At 44.8% G+C, this 20,444-nt stretch overlaps 1 protein-coding gene and 1 long non-coding RNA gene across 6 annotated transcripts in view; one reads left to right on the top strand and one right to left on the bottom strand.

Annotated features, from left to right (window-relative positions):
- The window catches only part of LOC142827374 (uncharacterized), a 62,641-nt gene that overhangs the window by 1,452 nt on the left and 40,745 nt on the right, over positions 1-20,444 (top strand). The window lies entirely within an intron of this gene.
- The window catches only part of JCAD (junctional cadherin 5 associated), an 86,876-nt gene that overhangs the window by 59,650 nt on the left and 6,782 nt on the right, over positions 1-20,444 (bottom strand). The window contains exon 1 of one of the 5 annotated variants that reach the window (XM_075922597.2): positions 7,579-7,744. The exons of the other annotated variants lie outside the window; for them this stretch is intronic. The gene's annotated coding sequence lies outside the window, so the exon portion shown is untranslated. Of the gene's footprint in view, positions 1-7,578; positions 7,745-20,444 lie in introns of those variants that run through there. 5 annotated transcript variants of the gene reach the window in all.

Here is a 20,444-nt window from a genome sequence, read left to right as displayed (position 1 = left end):
GTCCATCTGAGCTGATCCCAGTTTCTAACTGTTAGAGCCCTTATAGTTTTACCATTTAAAGTGGGATTTTAGCATGGAAAACACACTGTAACCTAAAACTTAACTGTGAGCATTAATAAATAAAGGCACCAAGAAATGTGCTGCTAGCAAAGTAATAATTCAAATCTTTGCTGGGATGGGGCTGAAATAGTGAGGGCTGAAACAAATGGGAAAGCTGCCTGGTTGCAATCAGCTTTCTGAGGACCAGACTGGGCCACCCTGCTCTGTGGGTATCCAAGGAAGGGGGTAGGGTGACCCCGGCAGGCAGAAATGCATTCCCTGCTTGTTCCAGAGTCCAGGAACAGCTCCCTCTCTTCATCCCTTCAAGTGCAAGATTCATAATGGGCAGGAGCCATGTGGAGCAGGGAATGGCCACATGCCCCCAAACACCATGGGTGGGAGGGGCAAGAGCCTTTGGGAGCCCAGGGGACTAACGGGGTCCTAGGGTCCGCAGCATGGGTCAGCCCCTCAACTGGCAGTAGCAGGGGAAGTGGAGCAATATCGTCCTAGCACACTCCCCCTTGGCTGCATTGCTTGGGGAGGCACCATCCCTGCACTCATCAGTGGGAAGCTACCGACGTAGTCAGCAGCTGGGGGAACAGAGCAGACTGCAGCCCCATTGCTCTGCTTCCCTGGTTCCCACCACTGCAGGTGAGTGCAGGAGGAGGCCAACCCCTGTTGCCAGCACCAGACCCCTGCTAGTCCCCTGAGCGGTGCCACTCAAGGGCATCTGGGGGAAGAGGTGGGCATGGGCAGAACAAGACCAGGGCAAAGGCAGAGGAGGGATTGTTCCACGCCTTCCTCGGGCAAGGACTGGTGCAGGGAAGAGTCACATGACTGGTGTCCTCACGTCCCTCCTCATCCGTCACCCCCATCCATGAGTGAGTAGGAGATGAGGTTATGGATCTGCCTCTAAGCACTGGCAAGCAGAGCTGACAAGATGGCTGGGGAGAATATGCTGCACTACTGTATGTATGCCAGGGAGAACTCTGGAAGGAATTCTCTCTTTGCTGGGCCTCAACCCCACCCCAGTGCAGAGCGGTGAATAACTGACACAAGAGAGCCCTATAAAAGAGGAAGGAAAGGGGATATACAAGTTTTCCAAAGTCATAAGAACGGCCCTACTGGGTCAGACCAAAGGACCATCTCGCCCAGCGTCCTGTCTGCTGACAATGGCCAATGCCAGATGCCCCACAGGGAGTGAACGCAACAGGGAATCATCAAGTGATCCCTCTCCGGTTATCCATTTCCAGCCCCTGAGAAACAGAGGCTTAGGGACGCCATTCCTACATATTCTGGCTAATAAGTATTGATGGAAAAGCTTTCCTTTTCCTCTTCAGTATAGGGAGACAGAACGTGTTATGCGTACCCTTCCAGGTGTGTGCAAAGCCAAGAAAGAAACTTCATTCCTTTCCTATCAATGAGATGTCAAAATGGTATTTTGAAGGGTTAATTGACATCAGGGTAAATCCAAAACTGAAGTTATTCTGTAGCATGGCACTTAATCATTAAGTCAGGTGTGTGGAAGGAAGTTGGACTTTAGACTATCTAGAAGCTTATACAAAAGCAAAAGCATAACTTGATGCAGCTCAAAATTGCCCCCTCCTCTGCTTGTGGTGTGTTATCTTTCCCTTCCATTGTGAGGAAAGGTAAGGTGACAGATCTTGGCCAACTCTTTATGGCTTCAGCAACATAAGAATAGCCATACGGGGTCACACCAATGGTCCATCTAGCCAATAAACTGTCTTCTGATGGTGGCCAAAGCCACTTGCATCAGAGGGGATGAACAGAATAGATAATCAAATGATTGACTCCCTGGCACCCATTTCCAGCTTCTGGCAGAGAGGGGCTAGTGACACTTCAGCAGGGGCAGCCCGTGAGCCAAGGTGAGCTAGGCAGTTTCCTAGGGCACCGCTGCCCCGGCGCCCCATAATGACGTCACGACCATTGACAGCCGTGCAGGCGGGGGTGGCGATTGCGCTGCCCCACCTAGGGAGCCAGCTTCTGCAGCCGGCCTCAGGCCGCTCCTGCACTTCAGAGCACAATTTTTCATCCCTGCCCATCCTAGCTGGTAGCCATTGATGGATCCATCCTTCATAAAGTTCTTTTTTAAACCCCAGTACAGCCTTGGCCTTCACAACACCCTTTGGCAAAGAGTTCCACACGTTGAGCATGAGTCGTGTGAAGAAGTACGTCATCTCTGTGCCAGTCATGATTTTATAGACCTCTATCATATCCTCTCAGTCATCTCATCAGTGAGATGAGAAAAGTCTTGATTTTATTAATCTCTCCTCATATGGAAGCTGCAGGACTCAGTGCGGGTCCTGGCAGACCCGTCACAGGGGCGTACTCCCAACACAATCCCCGCCCCCCGTCCTCCGCTTCCCCAGAGCCAAACATCTCCCCTCCCTGCTGTAACCCAGTCCCCTTTCTCCCCTAACCTTATGTTCCAGTCACAACAGACACCACCACTTGAAATGTAACCCCCACCTTTTCCATTATTTTCGATGGGAAAATTGACCCCACATAACATGTTTTCACTTAACACAATCATTTTCTGAAACATATCTATAGTGTTAAATGAGGAATTACTGTAGTCTGTACTCCCTTCAATCATTCCCCCAAGTGCTAGGTGCCTAAGTGATGGTAAGAGTGTTACTTCCATACTGCCTTTCTGAGTCCCACCAACTCTGTTAAGGAAGTGTGCTGCGCCCTCCTTAAGAGTGGCACAGTGAGTGCATCATGGATGTCGCCCAGAAGGAATGTGACTCACATTGCAGGATACATCAGAAATCTTCCTGGAGACTGCTGTTGATGTGTGGCCCTGGCCTCTCTGCTTCTCTAACACATCACACAATCTAGCCCCAAATCAGTAGGCTTGCTTGACACTAGGAAGAACCCTTGACAGACAGAACCTCTAAGGCTATTTGAGACAAATAAACATGCTAAGTGCTGTTTAGTATTATTCATTCCATCTTTCCTGTATAACCCCTGTGGCCTTATTGTACAGCCTACTTTCAAGTGCATTATTACCTTTAACTACAGGCAAGTTAAGAGATGGAGTTTTAAAAAATCTTTTATCTTCTGTTTTAATTGGGAAGTAACTCCTCCAGCATCACTGAATTAGTAATATACGATCATTGCAACCCGTACAAAATTACGAATGGTGCAAATCAAAACAATGATTCCATTGATTTCAAAGTTATTCCTGGTGTGCACTGCTGTATACAAGAGAACCAGACCCAGAAATTCTGAGAAATAAACACTTGCACAATATGTACTTACTGAATTACAAATGACAGAGTTTCTGATGCATGTTCTCACACTAACAGCACAAGCTAACAAACACTCTTATCTTTAGGGATATTAGTTGCCTGTCTCACTTTCATGCCAGGAAAAATCTGCTTGCCTTTTGTACTACAGGGTAAAAAAAATAACCATCAGTTATCAGCAACTTCATGCTTTGCTTGAATCCTTTTATGCAAACTTTATGCATTGAGCAAGTTTTCCTAACCAAGTTGCAGTACTCTGAGAACAGGGGCAGATTGGATACTAGTGGCACATAGGCCTGTAATTATAGCTATACAAACATAACATTTTGGTAGCTGTTTTGTTTACAATACTTACTGGTATATTCAAAGTAAATAATTCCATTGTAGTCACTTCTACATGTGTGAATTTGATGCTCTATATTGGTTAGAAATAAGCACAAGTCACCCTACATGGATACAAATGTGAAACACAACCACTGAATTTGTCCCTATGTAGGCAGACACTGTTCCGTTCTGAATCCCACTTCTAGCAATATACCCAGTCCTAGTCCAAAACTTCCTGCTTGTGAGGGTGGGGAGGGGGGGCAGCCTGCCTTTTTTTAAAAAATTAATGGAGATTACCTATCTCCTAGAACTGGAAGGGACCTTGAAAGGTCATTGAGTCCAGTCCCCTGCCTTCACAGCAGGACCAAGTACCATCCCTGCCAAATTTCTGCCCCCAAATGGCCTCTGCAAGGATTGAGCTCACTGGCTATGTCTACATTGGCCCCTATTCCGTAATAGGGATGCTAATGTAGCACTTTGGAATAGGCAAATCCGCGGGGGATTTAAATATCCCCCGCGGCATTTGCATTAACACGGCTGCCGCTTTTTCCAGCTTGTAGATAAGCCGGAGAAAAGCGCAAGTCTGGACGCGATCCTCCGGAAAATAAGCTTTTTTCCGGAGGATCTCTTATTCCTACTTTGAATTAGGAATAAGAGATCCTCCGGAAAAGAGCTTATTTTCCGGAGGATCGCGTCCAGACTGGCGCTTTTCTCCGGCTTATCTACAAACCGGAAAAAAGCGGCAGCCATGTTAATGCAAATGCCGCGGGGGATATTTAAATCCCCCGCGGATTTGCCTATTCCAAAGTGCTACATTAGCATCCCTATTACGGAATAGGGGCCAATGTAGACACAGCCACTGGGTTTAGCAGGCCAATGCTCAAACCAGTGAGCTCTCCGTCCCCCCCATTTTAAGGCCATGAGACTTGAGTTGGCCATCCCCATCCTGCTGGCCTGCCTCAAACACCTGGGATTAATTAGTAGAATTACCTGGGTATGGAAGAGCTGATTCTCACATAAAGAGCAATAGGAAGAGAAGGATGCATAGAAAAACTGCAGGGTATGAGAAAGGGTCCATCAGGGAAAACTCTGAGACTAAGGGAGTTGCTTTAGCTAGGAAAGGCTGGTAGTAACCTGGTGAGGCAGGAAGGACCCTGAAAGACCAGGGGAGTTTGGGACTGTGAGAGAGAAGACTTTCCATTTATTTTTGAACTGTGGTCATTGGATTCAACAATGCCTGTGTGAAGATTAGATAAGAAGCCTGGTGAAGAAAAAGAGTGTGATAATAAGCCACCTGCAGAGCAACCTCTAACCTAGAGGAAGCATTCAGAAGCAGCTAGCCTAGTAAGACTGCTGTGTCAATCTTAGGCATCTCTCAATCATAACAGGGAGAATTAAATGCTGATTAAAGCTTAGGTTGAGACCATTCAAATCTTTTCACCTGTAACCCTGAGTCAGAACTGAAATCCAGGTGTAAACTGGAATACAAGGGAGTAAACCAGGAGCTTCTTCATTGAAGTTAATAGCTTTACTAATGAGGAGTAAATTAAGCTTTTAGTCTCCAGAGGAAAACAGCCCAGCAGTTCAGAGATTTTCACTGAAAATAAGAAACAAAGATCAATAATTTCATATAAATTACCACAATAAAAGAAAGGAATCTGCAATCAAATAATGGTGTAATTGGCCTGTATATGATTTTCTACCTCCCAGGTCTTACTCCAGATAAAGTTATATAATTAGAGAGCCAAATCAGTGAATACACTTAAATGGTGTTTCCTTTTAAACATTTTGTTGGTCCCTCCCTCAAGCACTTGATTTGGGGGATGCTTGGACAGGTTATTATTTACGTCAGCACAAACTGGCGGTACCAGGCATGCCTCCACAGTAGGGATGGAAAATACTAGCACTAGCATCTTTGCACAGCATATGTATGTGATGAGATAATACTCATCTGGCACAGGGAAGCTACTGGAACTCAGCAAATCTTTGTTTTGTAATTGTGTGCAGAACAGTTATCATCAGAGTCATATATGATTCTGTAGTATGCTGTACTAAATTAAAAATTTGGTTGATCTTGATATAGCTCTAAACTATGTAAAGTTCATGTTATTCCCAGAACTTTGGCCAAACACTTATGGCCTGATACTCCTCCAATTTACATTGGTGTTAATCAGAAATGGCCACTTGGAAGTTAATAGAGCTAAAACTGGTGTAAGGGAGTCATTAGCCTCTTAAACTCAGATGGAAGACATCAGAGATGAATCACTCTAAAAAACTGTGTTAGTATATACAGGGTTAGCTATAAGTTAACTTTATCCCAGATCATGGAAATAACACTAGCCAATATTACTGACATTTGTAAAGGAACAGAAAATCAGCCCTCCATTAGAAATTTTTGTTTTGTAGCAGATTTTGCCATAATTTAATTAACAGAATAATATGCTATATGTGATGAGCTATTTCCAGTTCAAAACTCATCAGGATAAATATGGCAAGTTCTACTCTTACATTGCGGTAAAATTTAGGAGAACTATTGATTCAGCTTGATCCAGAGTGTGTCCCTGTGGCTTATGTTGGTAAACGGGTGGGACATTTCATCTCTAATAGCAATAACAGGAGCAGAGTGTCCAATTCCACTGCAAATTCGGGAACTGTTTGAGTGGCCAGGTTTCAGTGAAAAACAAAATGAAAGAGATAAATGTGGAAAAAAATCTCTTTATGCCTATAAAAGGATCACATTGAAACCACAGGATTTTTCATAGGAAGCTATTCCCTTAAATAGTAGTAACTGTCATTGGATACATTCCCTCAGTTAAACAAATGGTGGAACACACTCACAAAAAATGCCCTACTGTATCACACAGCCGTTTCCTCTCATCCTCCTTTCTCCCCTCCTCACATGTCTCTTGTCTACAGCTGATTTAGGACATAAGAGGAAAGTGATGGCAAAATAAATATACAAGCAAAGGAAAATGTGCAGAATGAGATTTCAATGACTCCTTAGAGACCACCATTTTCTTCAGTAACTGCAGTTTTCTATAGTAACTGCACCCTTGAATTAGTTCTTGCTGGACTGCTAAAATATAATACGCATTCACATTGGAGACCTGACACCTGAGGCATACTCAGTCAAAGCCATTTAGCTCTGCCTTAGAAGCCACTGAGCCCACTCTTGCCACACTCAACCCCACAACCAGTCTGGATAATCCTACTGAGGTCTGTCAGAGCAGGCATTGTGCCATGGTCCCTGGTTTAGGATGGGATTCTGACTGCCAGAGGGCCAGCTGTTGTAGGAAGGTCACAGCAAGGGGTGTGGCAGAAGTCAGTGACTCTGCTCCCGGTGTGAAATGGAACCCAGCTCCATGGCAGCAGGCCCTACACCTGGAGTGGATTTGGCAGATCAGGTAGGAAGAGAAATGGGGACAGGGATACACCATTGTATGGAATGACTGTCCAGTGTCTCCAATGGAGCAGCTCCAGCTGTTGCAGCTTCAGGTTCAACTACTACCCTGCAAATGGGAGAGGGCTGAAAAAAGGGGAGGAGGCTTCTGACACCACAGCTCCTATGGAGCCATCTTTGCACTAAGCTTGGCCTGAATCAATGAGCCTTGGAAGGGTTTCACGCTACTGACTGCATGCAAAGCATGGATCACCGCAGCATAAGGTTGTCAGCTTTCTCATTGCAGAAAAATGAACACCTCTGCCCTGCCCTCTGCTGCACCTCTTCCCCAAGACCCCACCCTGCCCTTTCTCCGAGCCCCACTTCCCTCCATCACTCCATGTCCTCTACTCTCCCATTTTCACTGGGCTAGGGCAGAGGGTTAGGGTAATGGCTCAGGGTCTGGTGTGGCCTTGGGGATAAGAGGATTGGGATGCAGGAAGGGGTGCAGGCTCCAGGAAGAAGTTAGGGTGTGGGAGGGGGTTCTGGCCAAGCAGCACTTACCTCAGGTGGTTCCAAGGATCTGAGGGCGACCAGGGCAACTCCTAGTACTGTCATCACCTGCAGGCTCCACTCCTGCAATTCCCATTGGCCATGTTTCTCAGCCAATGAGTGCTTCAGAGCCAGTGCTTGAGGCAGAGGCAGCACACAGAGCCTCCCTGTGCCTAGGGGCATACTGCTGCTTCTGGGAACCATGCACATACAGGGCAGGCAGGGAGCCTGCCTTAGCCTGGCTGCATTTTAAATGGATGGGGGACCCTTTGTGACTGGGTATTCTGGTAAAAAAAAAAAAAAACAGATGCCTGGAAACCCTACTGCAGCTGCCTATCAATGGCAGCTATTTGAGAACCTCATGCAGACATGAGCATTGCAGACCCAGGGTCATGCCCCAGGTCAGTCTAAAGCTTCCTGCACCCCTCACTTGCCCCTACAGAGGCAACATAGGGTGCTGGACTAGGACACAGGAGATCTAAGCTCCTGTGCTGCCAGTGGTCTGCTATGGGAGCTTGGGTGAGTAAGTTCACCTCTCTGTGTGTCCATTTTCTCTTCCACCCTTTGCCTGTTTATTTAGATTTGTAAACTCTTTGGGATAGGGAGTGTCTGGCAGGCTGTCTCTGTCCTGCATTTAGCACAAGGGGATCCCAATCTTTAATTAGGGCCTCTAATATAAACAAAAGTATAATGATAAAAAGCTGGGGAGCTGACCACCCCCAGAGCAGTGAATTGCTGTATTTCTTCTGCTTTGGGGGCTCTTCCATGACTTCACTGAGTTCCACCCTTTGTAAATAGTGGGGCACTTGCTCAAAATATGTAGATATCTAATAAAAATAGGAGTGGTATTAACAAATTCAACCTCTAACCCTTTTGATGTGTACGTGAAGGTAAAGAAGTACTCTGTGCATATGGAGGCATGCGGCCATAGAAGGCACACTGAATTAACTGGTTTGTATACTTCCTGAACTTTTTAATGTGACCTGGCAGCAAACTAGTACAAATGTCATGTTATTTTTCCATGCCTTTGTCTTAAAGTGTGTATTTCATGGGCTTAAAAGAATAGTCTATTAAATGTGATAAGGCCATTTGCCAAAAACTTTTTAGCTTTTCTATTAAAGTATGAAACAAGATAATGAGAGCTTGAAGAAATCTTTTGTGATGTTAGAAACCAGGAGCACATGATAAGTGTGATGGAAGGGGCATCAAATCCATTCCATGTAACAATACTCCTCTCAAACTCCATGAGTCTTTTACAGAAAAATCAGACACAAGAAAAAAAAAATCACTAAGGAACCAAAAATCAGTGAAAGCTTCAGGAGAGGAAAAAAAAAAAAATCAATAAATATAAGATAAAATTCACAGAGCATAAGGGAAAGCTGTCTCCACTTGGTTACTTTAACCATTATTTTAGAATTTGATTAATAGCACATTTGTCTCCACAGTATCCATAATTAGCCAAACTTTTTCAATAAAATAAACTCAGTGAAAAGCCTCAAGAGGTTTGGGTTTAACCTCCACTGAAAGGAATCATGGGCCTAAATTCAGCCCTGACTGTGAAGGCTGGAGTGAGTGGTGATGCAGAAGGTGCTTAGGTGGTGGGTATAAAAGGCAGAGGAAGGCAATGCCTTTCCAAACTGCCAGGCATAGCCCCTCCCACACTCTGCACCCAGAATGCCTACTGCTTCAGCATGGCTTCCAGCAGGTGGGGAGATTGGGGCCACCTGTCCTCCCAGTGGTGCTCCGGAGCCAGGGAGGCTCCTGTGGGGGGGCTGAAGGCTTGCCCCTTTGGTGGGGGGCTTGGCTTCTATGGGGGAGTGGAGTGTTGGGCAGAAGGGGCAGGCCTGGGGGCTTGCCTCCCCCAGCCCTGTGTTCACCCATGAGGAGGTGGTTTATACTACAGTAGAGGAATCCCCAGATTGGGAGATCCCAGGGCCTTTTGGGTTCCTTTATGCCACCGGAGCAGGCTGAAGTGAGCCAGACTGGAGAAAGGAATTCAGCCCCTTGCTCAGAATTATACATTTTTGAGCCACGTGTTCAAGAGAGAGCTCCTTGCGCTGTGCATCGCTATAGCTATATGCCTGTGCACTGATTCTATGGGCAAATTGAGTGATTCCACATGCAAAGAGCTAGCTGTTCAGGCAACTGATTTTTATGGTAGGCAAATAACCCAGGACAATTGTAGTAATTAGGGCATGTGTAGGTTCATCTGGATTAATTGAGCATGGAATATGAACCTTTCTTCTGCAAACGTGACCCTGTTTTTGTATGCACGTTCGCTGACTGCACTGTACAGTAATTGCACTTTTACTGCATATTCCTTTTTACATTAGAAAACATTCCATTGATGTATGAGACTGATGTATGCACATAGAAATGTTGCTGAATGGAAGGAACACTTTCATAGGCTTTATTACCATCCATTAAGCACTTCAAAAATAGTACTTGCATTTTAATTCCGCCTACACACCGTTTGTACCTTTCTCCTGCTCTCACCTTTGCGCTTTCCTCTATGTTATCATTAAAAACACAGCACTTCCTCCCTTTCCTTCTGCCTAAAAATCATTATACACACGTACACAGAGTGAGAGAGAGAGATACAGGTACATATAGATAGGTGTAGCCATGAACAAATAATCAAAAGAGATCCCAGTTTGTTGTATTGATCAGATATACCTATTCTGCACAGTCTGTGTTTGAATTAGATTGTCCCATTGATGTTTCATAGGCTCTGTGTGAGATCCACAAAGGAACTTAGGCTGAGCAGTGCTGAAAGACACCTCACACTGCTTAGCACTCTGCGAATGGGAACCAGTTGTTTGCAGTCAGGTGGTTTAGGCGTCACGTGTCTCATTCCACACACACCGTTAGGCGAAGACCCAGGTCCAATTCCATTACCACTCCCCTCGACAGAAGAAGAAAAAAAGGGTTTCTCACTCCTCAGGAGACCAGTCTAGCCACCTAGCTATGGGATATTTGATGTGGGGCTCCCTCAGTTTCTCCTCTTGACGCTTTTGTGCTTTAGATAAATAATGAAGAGCGGCTGGGACAGGGTGAATGAGCATCTCCCTTTTCCCGGGGGTGTGTCCCCTTTTTATGTCAACTGGCAGAGGGCACAAGGGGTGCACAGAATTTTACAGGGATCCTTGTTTCAAATATGTGCACAATATTTCATCACAGAGTGGCCTATAAGGTCCCTCCTGCGAGTCAGTAATCCACTGATCATTGTGAAATATGGATAATATTTAAGAAACTATGGAGCTGTACTGGAAATTATGACTTTAGAGGCTTAATTAAAGGCAGGTCACCAAGAGGCGACATGCCTTTGGTCAAGCATGTAGTAGTAGATGCTTATCTCTCTGATCTTTATGTATTGTCTGTCTCACAATGTAAGTCTATTTGCATACTGAGCCACCAGCTAATCAAGAATGCAAAACTCATGAGCCTGTGAAATCTACAGGAAGAAACACACAGCAGGAGGGTGTCTGTTTATGACTAAAGATCAAAGGACTGTTTTGATATCTCTGGGGTTGCAGTATCCTTCATATAAGGGACAAATGGAAGTGGGTTTTGTCTCATGAGAAAAGGATCACAGCCAAGCCTAGCTGAAAACCTTGCAAGGATTTTAGGGTAAGCTTTGCTTTATAAGGGCATGCCTTCACTCACTGCCAGTTGATCCAGAGGGTCCAGTGGGTGTCGATTTATCACATCTAGTATATACACAATAAATTGATCACTCAGCGCTCTCCCAGTGACTCTGGTATGCCACTAAAATGGGAAGAGTAAGAGTAGTTGACAGAAGAGAGTCAGCTGTCTACTGACCATGGCAAAGATACCGCAGTATGAAAACCTAAGGACATCGGCTTCTGCAACATTATTGACGTTGTTGAAATTACATAACTTAAGTGAATGGCCCACAGCAATCTAGACAAGGCTTGAGATGTGAAAATCTCTATTTAAATAAATCTAAGTTATTGAATGTGTGTGATGATTTTATTTCATATGTACCCCTTTGTACCTACACTTCCACTTGCTGTCATTTGAATCTCTTCTCTTTATTAATTAAACTTTTGCTTGTTTTGACTGTAAACTCACCATCGACAACTGTTCCCTGGTCAGCAGCTGATGGTAAGGGACTGCTGCCTAACAGGTTGGGAAGGGCAGAGTCTGGTCTGTGGGTAGAGGTCTTGGGGTGTGTGAGAGAAGAGGTAGAGAGAAGGTGAGGTCTTGGGGGAGGGGACAGAGAAGGGGCAAAGCAAAGGCAGGGTCTTTGGGGAAAGGGTAGAGTAGGGTCTGGCCCTTAGGGTAAAGTAGAGATAGAACACCCCGATGGGGGGGGGGTGTATAAGTTTATCTAAATACTATGTGTTGAATAGACCACTGGTCTGAGGGAAAACTGATAAGCTGGGTGTCCTGCTTCTCTGGAAGCAGTGACTCTGACTACTGAGAGCATCCAGTGGAGCAGGGGCAGGACCCTCCAGTCAGATGCTCAGAGGGCCGAAGGTACATGCAGAGGGAAAGTGGAGCCTGTGCAGGCTGAGAAGAGTGTGTTTATGTTGACTGTGGCTAATGGAGTTAGGGAGCGGACTCCTGGCAGCCATAGGGCACGTCTACACTGCAGGGAAAAAGTCGAATTAAGATACACAACTTCAGCTACGTCAATTGCATTGGCTGAAGTCAAAATGTCTTACTTCGGCTTTTGGCACCATCTACACCACAAGCAGTTGAAGGAAGAACACTCTTACTTCGACTTCCCTTACTCCTCGTGAAATGAGGATTACTGGAGTCGGAGTAAGAAGTCTTCCAGCTCGACACTATTTTGAAATAATGGTTTGCGGTGTAGACACACATTTTGTTGTTTCGTAATAACATCAGTTATTCCGAAATAACGCTGCTGTGTAGACATACCCATATAGACAGGCTTCCGCATGGTAAGGGCAGATGGTAACACGGGCATGACAACCCTGACGCATCACAGTGCCCGAACCGCTGGGCTACAGAGTCATTCTCTTGCCAGCCCAGTGATTCTAAGTATTTATCCACAGTGGAATAGGCATTGGGCCAGAGAGAGAAAGCCCCAAAATGACTCTGTAGTCCAGTGGCTAAGGCATCCATCTGTGAAGTCAAAGACCCTAGGTTCATTCCTGTTGCTCCAGCCACTTTTCCATTATTGATCCAGAGTACAACAGCTTCAATAGGAGAGACTGAGAGAGCCCCACATCAGAATATGACATAACTGCAGTTGAAGACCAGAGGTGAAAGTAAGTGCGTGTGCCCTGGTGTGCGGCTCCGGCAAGAGCTGGCTGAGCTGTGGCAGAAACCAGCAGGGAGCTGTTTAAAGAAGTGTCAGGGACCCGGCTTGCAATAGGACAGTTTCTGTAAGAAATTTTAAGTTACTTTCACCACTGTTGAAGACCTTTCCTGAGGGATAGGAAACCCCTGTTTAAATCCTTTCTCCCTCACTAGCAGAGGTGAGACTTGAACCTGGGTCTCTAACCACTGAGCTAAATAAAAGTTGTAAGTTGGGCACAGGCACTAGTACTACCCCCCACCTCCTCAATTTTGAATGGGAGCCTTTCTGGTAGGCATGCTGAGAGGTGGACCTGCAGATTGGGCTCTGCATGTGACTTAGGCAGGTGAATGCTTATCTTTCCCTGATCCCTGGGTCATCCTGGGGCTTAGGCAGGAAACAAGTGTCCAGATGGCTAGTGAGGCAGGATTGCATATGCCCAGACATAGGAAAGCAGATGTCTAGGGAGCTTTTATTCTGGAAAAAAAAATGTAGACACCGCATGAGTGTAGGGTCCTATGGGGTTCAACTGGACTTTTGTGGATCACAGTGGAGCCAGACTTAGGTGCCTAAATTCAGAATTTAGGTACCTAATTCTAGGGTCCCTCTGTCTTCTTTTACATGTGAACAGCACCATCTATATGGCTGGCACTTAGTAAATGAATCTGTGTCCACAATGATTTAAAAAAAAAATCAACTTCCAGAGACTAGTGTTTACCAGGAGGCTTTTGTCTACCAACAAAAATAAAGATTTCAAATCTTTTTACCGAGGACTCAGTTCAGCCAATCACTTACGCACCAGCTTAACTTTAAGCAAGTTTTTAAATCTCTGACAAAGTTAAACGATCTTACGGGATCTGTTGAGTTAGGACCTTATATCTGAGTACAGAGAGTCTGGCACTACAGAAAGAATGTGGAACATTGGAGAAGGTCCAGTGGAGGGCAACCAAAATGATTAGGGGACCTGAGCACATGACTTATGAGGAGAGGCTGAAGGATGAGGGCTCATTTAGTCTACAGAAGAGAAGAGTGAGATGGGATTTGATAGCAGCCTTCAACTTCCTGAAGGGAGATTCCAAAGAGAATGAAGAGAGGCTGTTCTCAGTAGTGACAGACGGCAGAACCAGGAGCAATGGTCTCAAATTACAGTGGGGGAGGTCTAGGTTGGATATTAGGAAAAACTATTTAACCAGGAGGGTGGTGAAGTACTGGAATGGGTTACGTAGGGAGGTGTTGGAATCTCCATCCCTAGAAGTTTTTAAGTTTCAGCTTGACAAAACCCTGGATGGGATGATTTAGTTGGGATTGGTCCTGCTTTGGGCAGTGGGCTGAACTTGATGACCTCCTGAGGTCTCTTCCAGCCCTATGATTCTAAGGTCTGGAAACATCCGTGATCCAGCATGATTTAGTTAGACCGCTGTCCACTTATCATGGGTATGGCAAAGTTTCCCATGATCCCATAAAGTTTGTTTACAGCCACTAGTCCTGGCTCTCAATGTTCTGTGCAGTTATTTAGCTCTAATTTACCCCTAAATGTCTTCTAGGAGAGCAGTAAGCAGTGGAAATGTTAGTAATGCTGCTAGACAATATTGAACTCCCTGGCTGCGTCTAGACTGGCATGATTTTGCGCAAATACTTTTAATGGAAAAGTTTTTCCGTTAAAAGTATTTGCACAAGAGAGCATCTATACTGGCATGTGCCTTTGCGCAAAAGATTTGCTTTTGCGCAAAAGCATCTGTGCCAGTGTAGATGCTCTCTCGCGCAAGAAAGCGCCGATGGCCACTTTAGCCATCATGCTTTCTTGTGCAAGAAATTAACGTGGCTGTCTACACTGGCCCTCTTGCGCAAGAATACTTGCGCAAGCGGGCTTATCCCGAGTGGGAGCATCGGAGTATTTGCGCAAGAACTACTGATTTTGTACATTACAAAGTCAGTGTTCTTGCGCAAATACTCGCGGCCAGTGTAGACAGGCGGCAAGATTTTGTGCAAAAGCAGACGCTTTTGTGCAAAACCATGCCAGTCTAAACGCACCCTCTGGGTCTGACAAATTCTCTGGTTCAGCACTGGTCAGGTCCCCAAACTAGAGAGGTTCACTCTGTACTCTGCATCTGATCTTACAAACGCTTCCTACCAAGCTTTGTCTGTGCTGCATTTTTGTTGTTAAGGGAGTTGTTCAGACTTTTGTTGTTCAGGGAGGGGAAAAAACCCACCCCATAAATTACAAAAGTTTTAACATCGAAAAGCACTATTGTGGACAGTGCTTCATCATCAGGACATGCTCTCCTGGTGATCAAGCTACCGCCCTTCATTGGGGATGGTTTTTATTTTGTTGCTGGGAGAGCTCTCTCCTTCCAACAGTAGCTACACTGTGCACCTTACCACGGCCTGGCTGCAGTGGCACAGCCTCACCTTTATAAGGCGTAATGTAGACATAGCTTTAGTGATGTGACAATCTCCCCTGAAGACAATGGGACTAGTCAGTTAGAAAGTTCTGTGCCCAGTAGTATGCTCAGATCAGGTCTTAAATTAACATCTTGGGACTTAGTGCTGCATCATTAAAGTCAATGAAAATTTTGCAATTGATTTCAGTGGGAGCAGACTCAACCCCTATAAGTCTGGGCAGCCTGAAAAATCTCACTGAAAGAATGGAAGAGCATTGCTCATACATTGAGTCTTGGTGGTCTTCCCATTTCCCCTCCTCCCCACTCACTCAGTTCCAAAACAAGTTACTGTTGAAAAGGCTCTGAAGCATTCCTGCTTGTAATATGATCCCTTTTGTGTAAGGAAGTGAACTGGTTTAATTCATTGCATCCTGAAGGAAACAAAAGTAAAATAGTCATAGGAAATATAAAGAAATATTTCATAAAGTGCCACCCTAAACTAATACTAGACTGAATGCTGCAGACGCACAGCTTATATCAGCCTCTTTAACTGATGCATTTCCAAAACCAGAATGGCCTATCACTAAAACTGGCAGGCAATGAAATTCATAACTGCACTCCTTGAGTTCACAGAAACAAATCCACCCTTCCTGCCTGGACATGTAGAATGCAAAGTGGAACTGGTGCCCAGTTATGCAGCAGATCTGAAGCTATATGGATTCACTGGCCAAGCCCTCTATTAATTCCTATGCTCCTCTTCCTGCTTATGCTGCTCTTCATGCTGTGGTATCAGAGCCCTCACTGGAGTCTGAACACTGAGGTTGTAATAGCTCAAGCAGGGATTCTGTCCTTCTCTAATACTGTAGAGCTCCCAACCCCTCAACACCACAATTAATTCGCGATAAGAGGATTATGAAGATTTGACTCACAGCAATATACTACTTGGAACTGAAGGAAAGTGGTTCTGTTGTGAACATTTTTAATTGGCTTGCTCATCTTATTAGTTCTAAAACGGTTAGGAATTTTAAAAAGCCCACAATGAGCCAAATACTGCTCCAAGTTACACCATTAACTTTAGGATGACAACTACTAAGGTCTAGAAATTCAGCACAATATATTAATCTTAGTACAATTTTTGCCATATCTAAGTCAGGGCTTATAGTTCAACTTATAGTTCAGAATTGGTCAGGCAATATGCTTTGCTGGAACAGGTGTAGCTTGTTATATAGAGTTCAGGAGCTGTTCAAAGTATTTACTTATCTGATTGACAAAAGATATGTAATAACTTACGCAATTGAAGTAACCATGGGCTGGTGTAGACAGTTTATAGCACCAAGCAAGACAGACATATATGGTTTGCATTTGGATGATTTAGTCTCAGTTTGACAGGAATGATTACATAGTATTTTCAGTTAATAAGTAACAAATCAGCACGTATCCAGCTTTGCATATGCATAGTGCGCCATACTACTACTGAATTTGTCAGCATGGTTCCTTAGGCAACTATTACTGGGAAAATGAAGCAGAGGCTGAAGTCTCATTTTCAGAAATGGGTTCTAATATTTATTGTTTGGATTCCTAATTTTAAACACCGTGGCCAGAATTTTCATACCTAAGATTAAGAACCTAAATATGAGTGGCCAAATTCTCTGCAGTGCCGAGCACTTCCAGAAACCCCATGAATCACATATGGGAGTTGCATGACCTCCATGATTTTCAATCAGCTTTTCTTAACATGTTCTTGGTATGGAAACTATGCAATACAAAGAACTGAAAGGCAAAGATTTGAACTTGAAAAGTTCCAAGCATCTTCTGTAGCAATAATGAAGTGTTCAGATAATGTAACACAAAATAGCAATTTAAAGAAATAACTGAAGTTCTTCTCCCTGGATAAACTCTTCTGGACAGATTTAAACCTACAAGTGCACTACAACATGACAAGTAAAGACAGAGCAAAAAATTAAAGGAAGAACCTAAAAAAAAATTGACAGTTATGCAGGATGGTTGGTTGAACATGAGGAATGGCTGGATAATGGTTACAAGATCCCATACCTGGAAAATGCGTTTCTACCTAGTGGATTGAGACAGTGAAGTATTGATTCTACATCTGAAATTAAACTGTGGAACATTGTATCCATGTTGCTGCAGATGGCTTCCAGTAATTCAGAGAACAGTATGATAAAAGGTTTTTCCAGTTGCTCTGTCAATGAAAATAAACTGAAAAGGATGAGAACTACTGAGGTTTAGATGTTCAGCACAATATATTAATCTTAGTACAATTTTTGCCATATCTAATGCAGTGTTACCATAAATTGTGCAAATTAAAAAATGCTTCTGCAGCCATCATAAGCCTCGCGGGTGATTACATGAAAAGGTTGATTGATACGCCACCTCCTCAATAGCACTCACTGGAACTCTCCAGAGGATGAACCTCTTCATTTAGTTGAAAACTGTCCTAAATATGTTAGGATCTGCCCTCAGGACAAGGGTTTTGGTTCAGTGAGCATGCATTTTATGCACAAGGCATTGTACAGAAAAACATTAAGTTTACAGATGCAATTGAAGGTTTTAGAGGGACTTGACAGATTGCAGGCTGATGACATGAGTATTGTAGTTTCCGTGGAAATCTGGCTTAATGTAATTAACAAGAAAGAACTCAAACAACACAAGGACAAAATCAAAATACACAGAAGCAATAGTCTTTCCATTGCTTAGCCATAATGACTAAACCCAAATGGCCTAGAAGAGGAGGAAGAAGAGGCAGAATTATAGGTGATGGTTCATAATCCCAAATCCTTTCCTTCTTGGACTCTTCTATCATTTAAAAGTGAAGAGCCAGTTTTCTATCCCAAACATATGTTGAGAGAGGTTTTGTCACTGTTAGTTCATATCAAAATAGTGATGTCTGAGGAAGATAGGACAGAAATTAAAAAACAAACAAACCAAAACAAACCCCCAATATGCTAAGCAGGTAGTTGACTAAGTAAATCATGGGAGTTAGCAATCACAGTGGTGTTTGCTAAACTCCACCTCTCTCACAGAGGCAGGCTGGGGGGGGAGGGGGGGGGGAGGTGCCTATCTCTGCTAGCAATTCACAACTTGGGACTCTCTTTAGAATCAGGTGCTTGTGCCATTTTTACAAAAACAGAGGTGCTTAGGGAGCTTTTTGCTGCAGAAATTTAGGCACCAAGTGAGAGTTTAGGTGCCTACATATTTCAACGGGAGTTTTGTGAATCACAGTGGAGCCTCAAACTGAGACTTAGGAACCTAAAACCAGATCTAGGCTCCTAAAGTGGGCTTTAGGTTCCTAAAATACTATAGTGAATCAAGGCCTTTTTATACAAGGAACAGAGCGCACAGAACTTAATTTGATTTCAGTGAGTTCTGCTGTGAGTATTCAGAATCTTTGAAATCAGGCCATTTTTTGAGTTGCTTCCCCTTTAGTCATCTGCCTCTTGGTCCTTCATGTTCTACACATGGCTACCGAAGTCAACGTGAACACTTCAAACTACAACTCAGTCCGGATGTTCTGTACCTGTGAGAGGCCAATACTAGAAGATGCCTCTCTTGTAGAATTTTATTTAATAAAATTTAGTTTAAAAAAAACTTTGATATAGATGTTTGTATTTTCACCCAAATTTGTGAAAAGTTTGTAAGAATTAATGCTTATCAATTCCAAGGAAAAAAAAAGTACCCATGCTGTTAGCGCTGTATATCTTCAGAAATAATTTACTATAGACCAAAACAATTCTTAATGGTAGTCTTTGAAATATTACATTTCTGGGACAACAATAACACCCAGAGAAAAACTTGCAATAAATTTATTTAGCGATTACATGACACTCTGCATTGTGATTGGGGCAGCTGCTTGGCATGATCTCAATATCAAGAAAGAGATCTCAGACCTTTTACAAAATGAGATGTGGTAAACTATGAATGGCTTTGAGGACATAACTTTGTCTTGATTCATACTTAAAGGTGGTTCCTACCAAAGTAAGAGTGCATTATGTGAGTTAAAAGTAGACTGTTTCAACATGTGAAAAACAGTGTGTGTGTGTGAGAAAAAGAGAGAGCACAAGAGTGAAAGATCTTCAATATGGAATAAAGAAGAGGGAGGAGGCTATTTGTGTTTCTTCAAGATGCAGAGTTGACAAGGGTATTTCATTTAATGTCTACTTTGCACTGAAGTACAGGCAGTCCCCGACTTACGCGGATCCGACTTATGTCGGATCCGCACTTACGAACGGGGCTCTCTCGCCCCGGAGCTCGCAGGCAGCGGTCCCGCCACCTCGACCTCCGGGGCGAGAAAAGCGGCTCCCGGTGCCCCTGGTCTGCTGGGGACCGTCTCTAGCAGACCAGGGGCATCAGGAGCAAAGCCACAGCCGCGGCGGGTTTGCTCGCGTTGTCCCTGGTCTGCTGGGGACCGTCTCCAGCAGACCAGGGGCACTGCGAGCAAAGCCGCAGCCGCGGCGGTCCCCCGCCAGAGCAAAGCCTCAGAGACGCGGCACCCCACTGCTGCGGCTTTGCTCCCTGTGTCCCTGGGCTGCTGGGGGGGGCGCAGCTAGTGTGCCCCCCCCAGCAGACCAGGCTTTTGTTGTGGACCCTGGGGCAGAGCAGCTGGGGCGCTGCCGGTTGGTCCCGCAGCGCTGCTCTGGGCACTACTGGACCAACCCGGCAGCACCCCAGCTGCTCTGCCCCAGGTGTCCTGATTCTGCCGCGGCTGGTCAGTTTCAGCAGCGGCTGAATCAGGACGCCTGGGGCAGAGCAGCTGGGGTGCTGCTGGGTTGGTCTAGTAGCGCTGAGGAGCGGCGCTACTGGAGCAACCCAGGAGCACCCCAGCTGTTCTGCCCCAGGCGTCCCCAAGTCAGCCGCTGCTGAAACTGACCAGCGCTGACTACAGGAAGCCCGAGGCAAAGTTGCTCTGCCCCGGGCTTCCTGGAATCAGCCGCTGATCAGTTTCAGCAGCAGCTGACTTGGGGACTTGGGGTTCTTAAGTTGAATCTGTATGTAAGTCAGAACTGGCGGTCAGTTTCAGCAGTGGCTGAATCTGGACGCCAGTTCCGACTTACATACAGATTCAACTTAAGAACAAACCTACAGTCCCTATCTTGTACGTAACCGGGGGACTGCCTGTACATAGATAACTGATGTGAGTGATTGCAGCAAAACTTAATACACAGTAAATAAAGCCCTTTCTTCACTGACAT

The sequence above is a fragment of the Pelodiscus sinensis genome, chromosome 2, assembly GCF_052426305.1.
Source record: "Pelodiscus sinensis isolate ZL-2025 chromosome 2, ASM5242630v1, whole genome shotgun sequence".
In the NCBI taxonomy this organism is placed as follows: domain Eukaryota; kingdom Metazoa; phylum Chordata; order Testudines; family Trionychidae; genus Pelodiscus; species Pelodiscus sinensis.
Note: the sequence above shows the minus strand (reverse complement) of the source record. Positions and strands in the feature narration are given on the sequence as shown.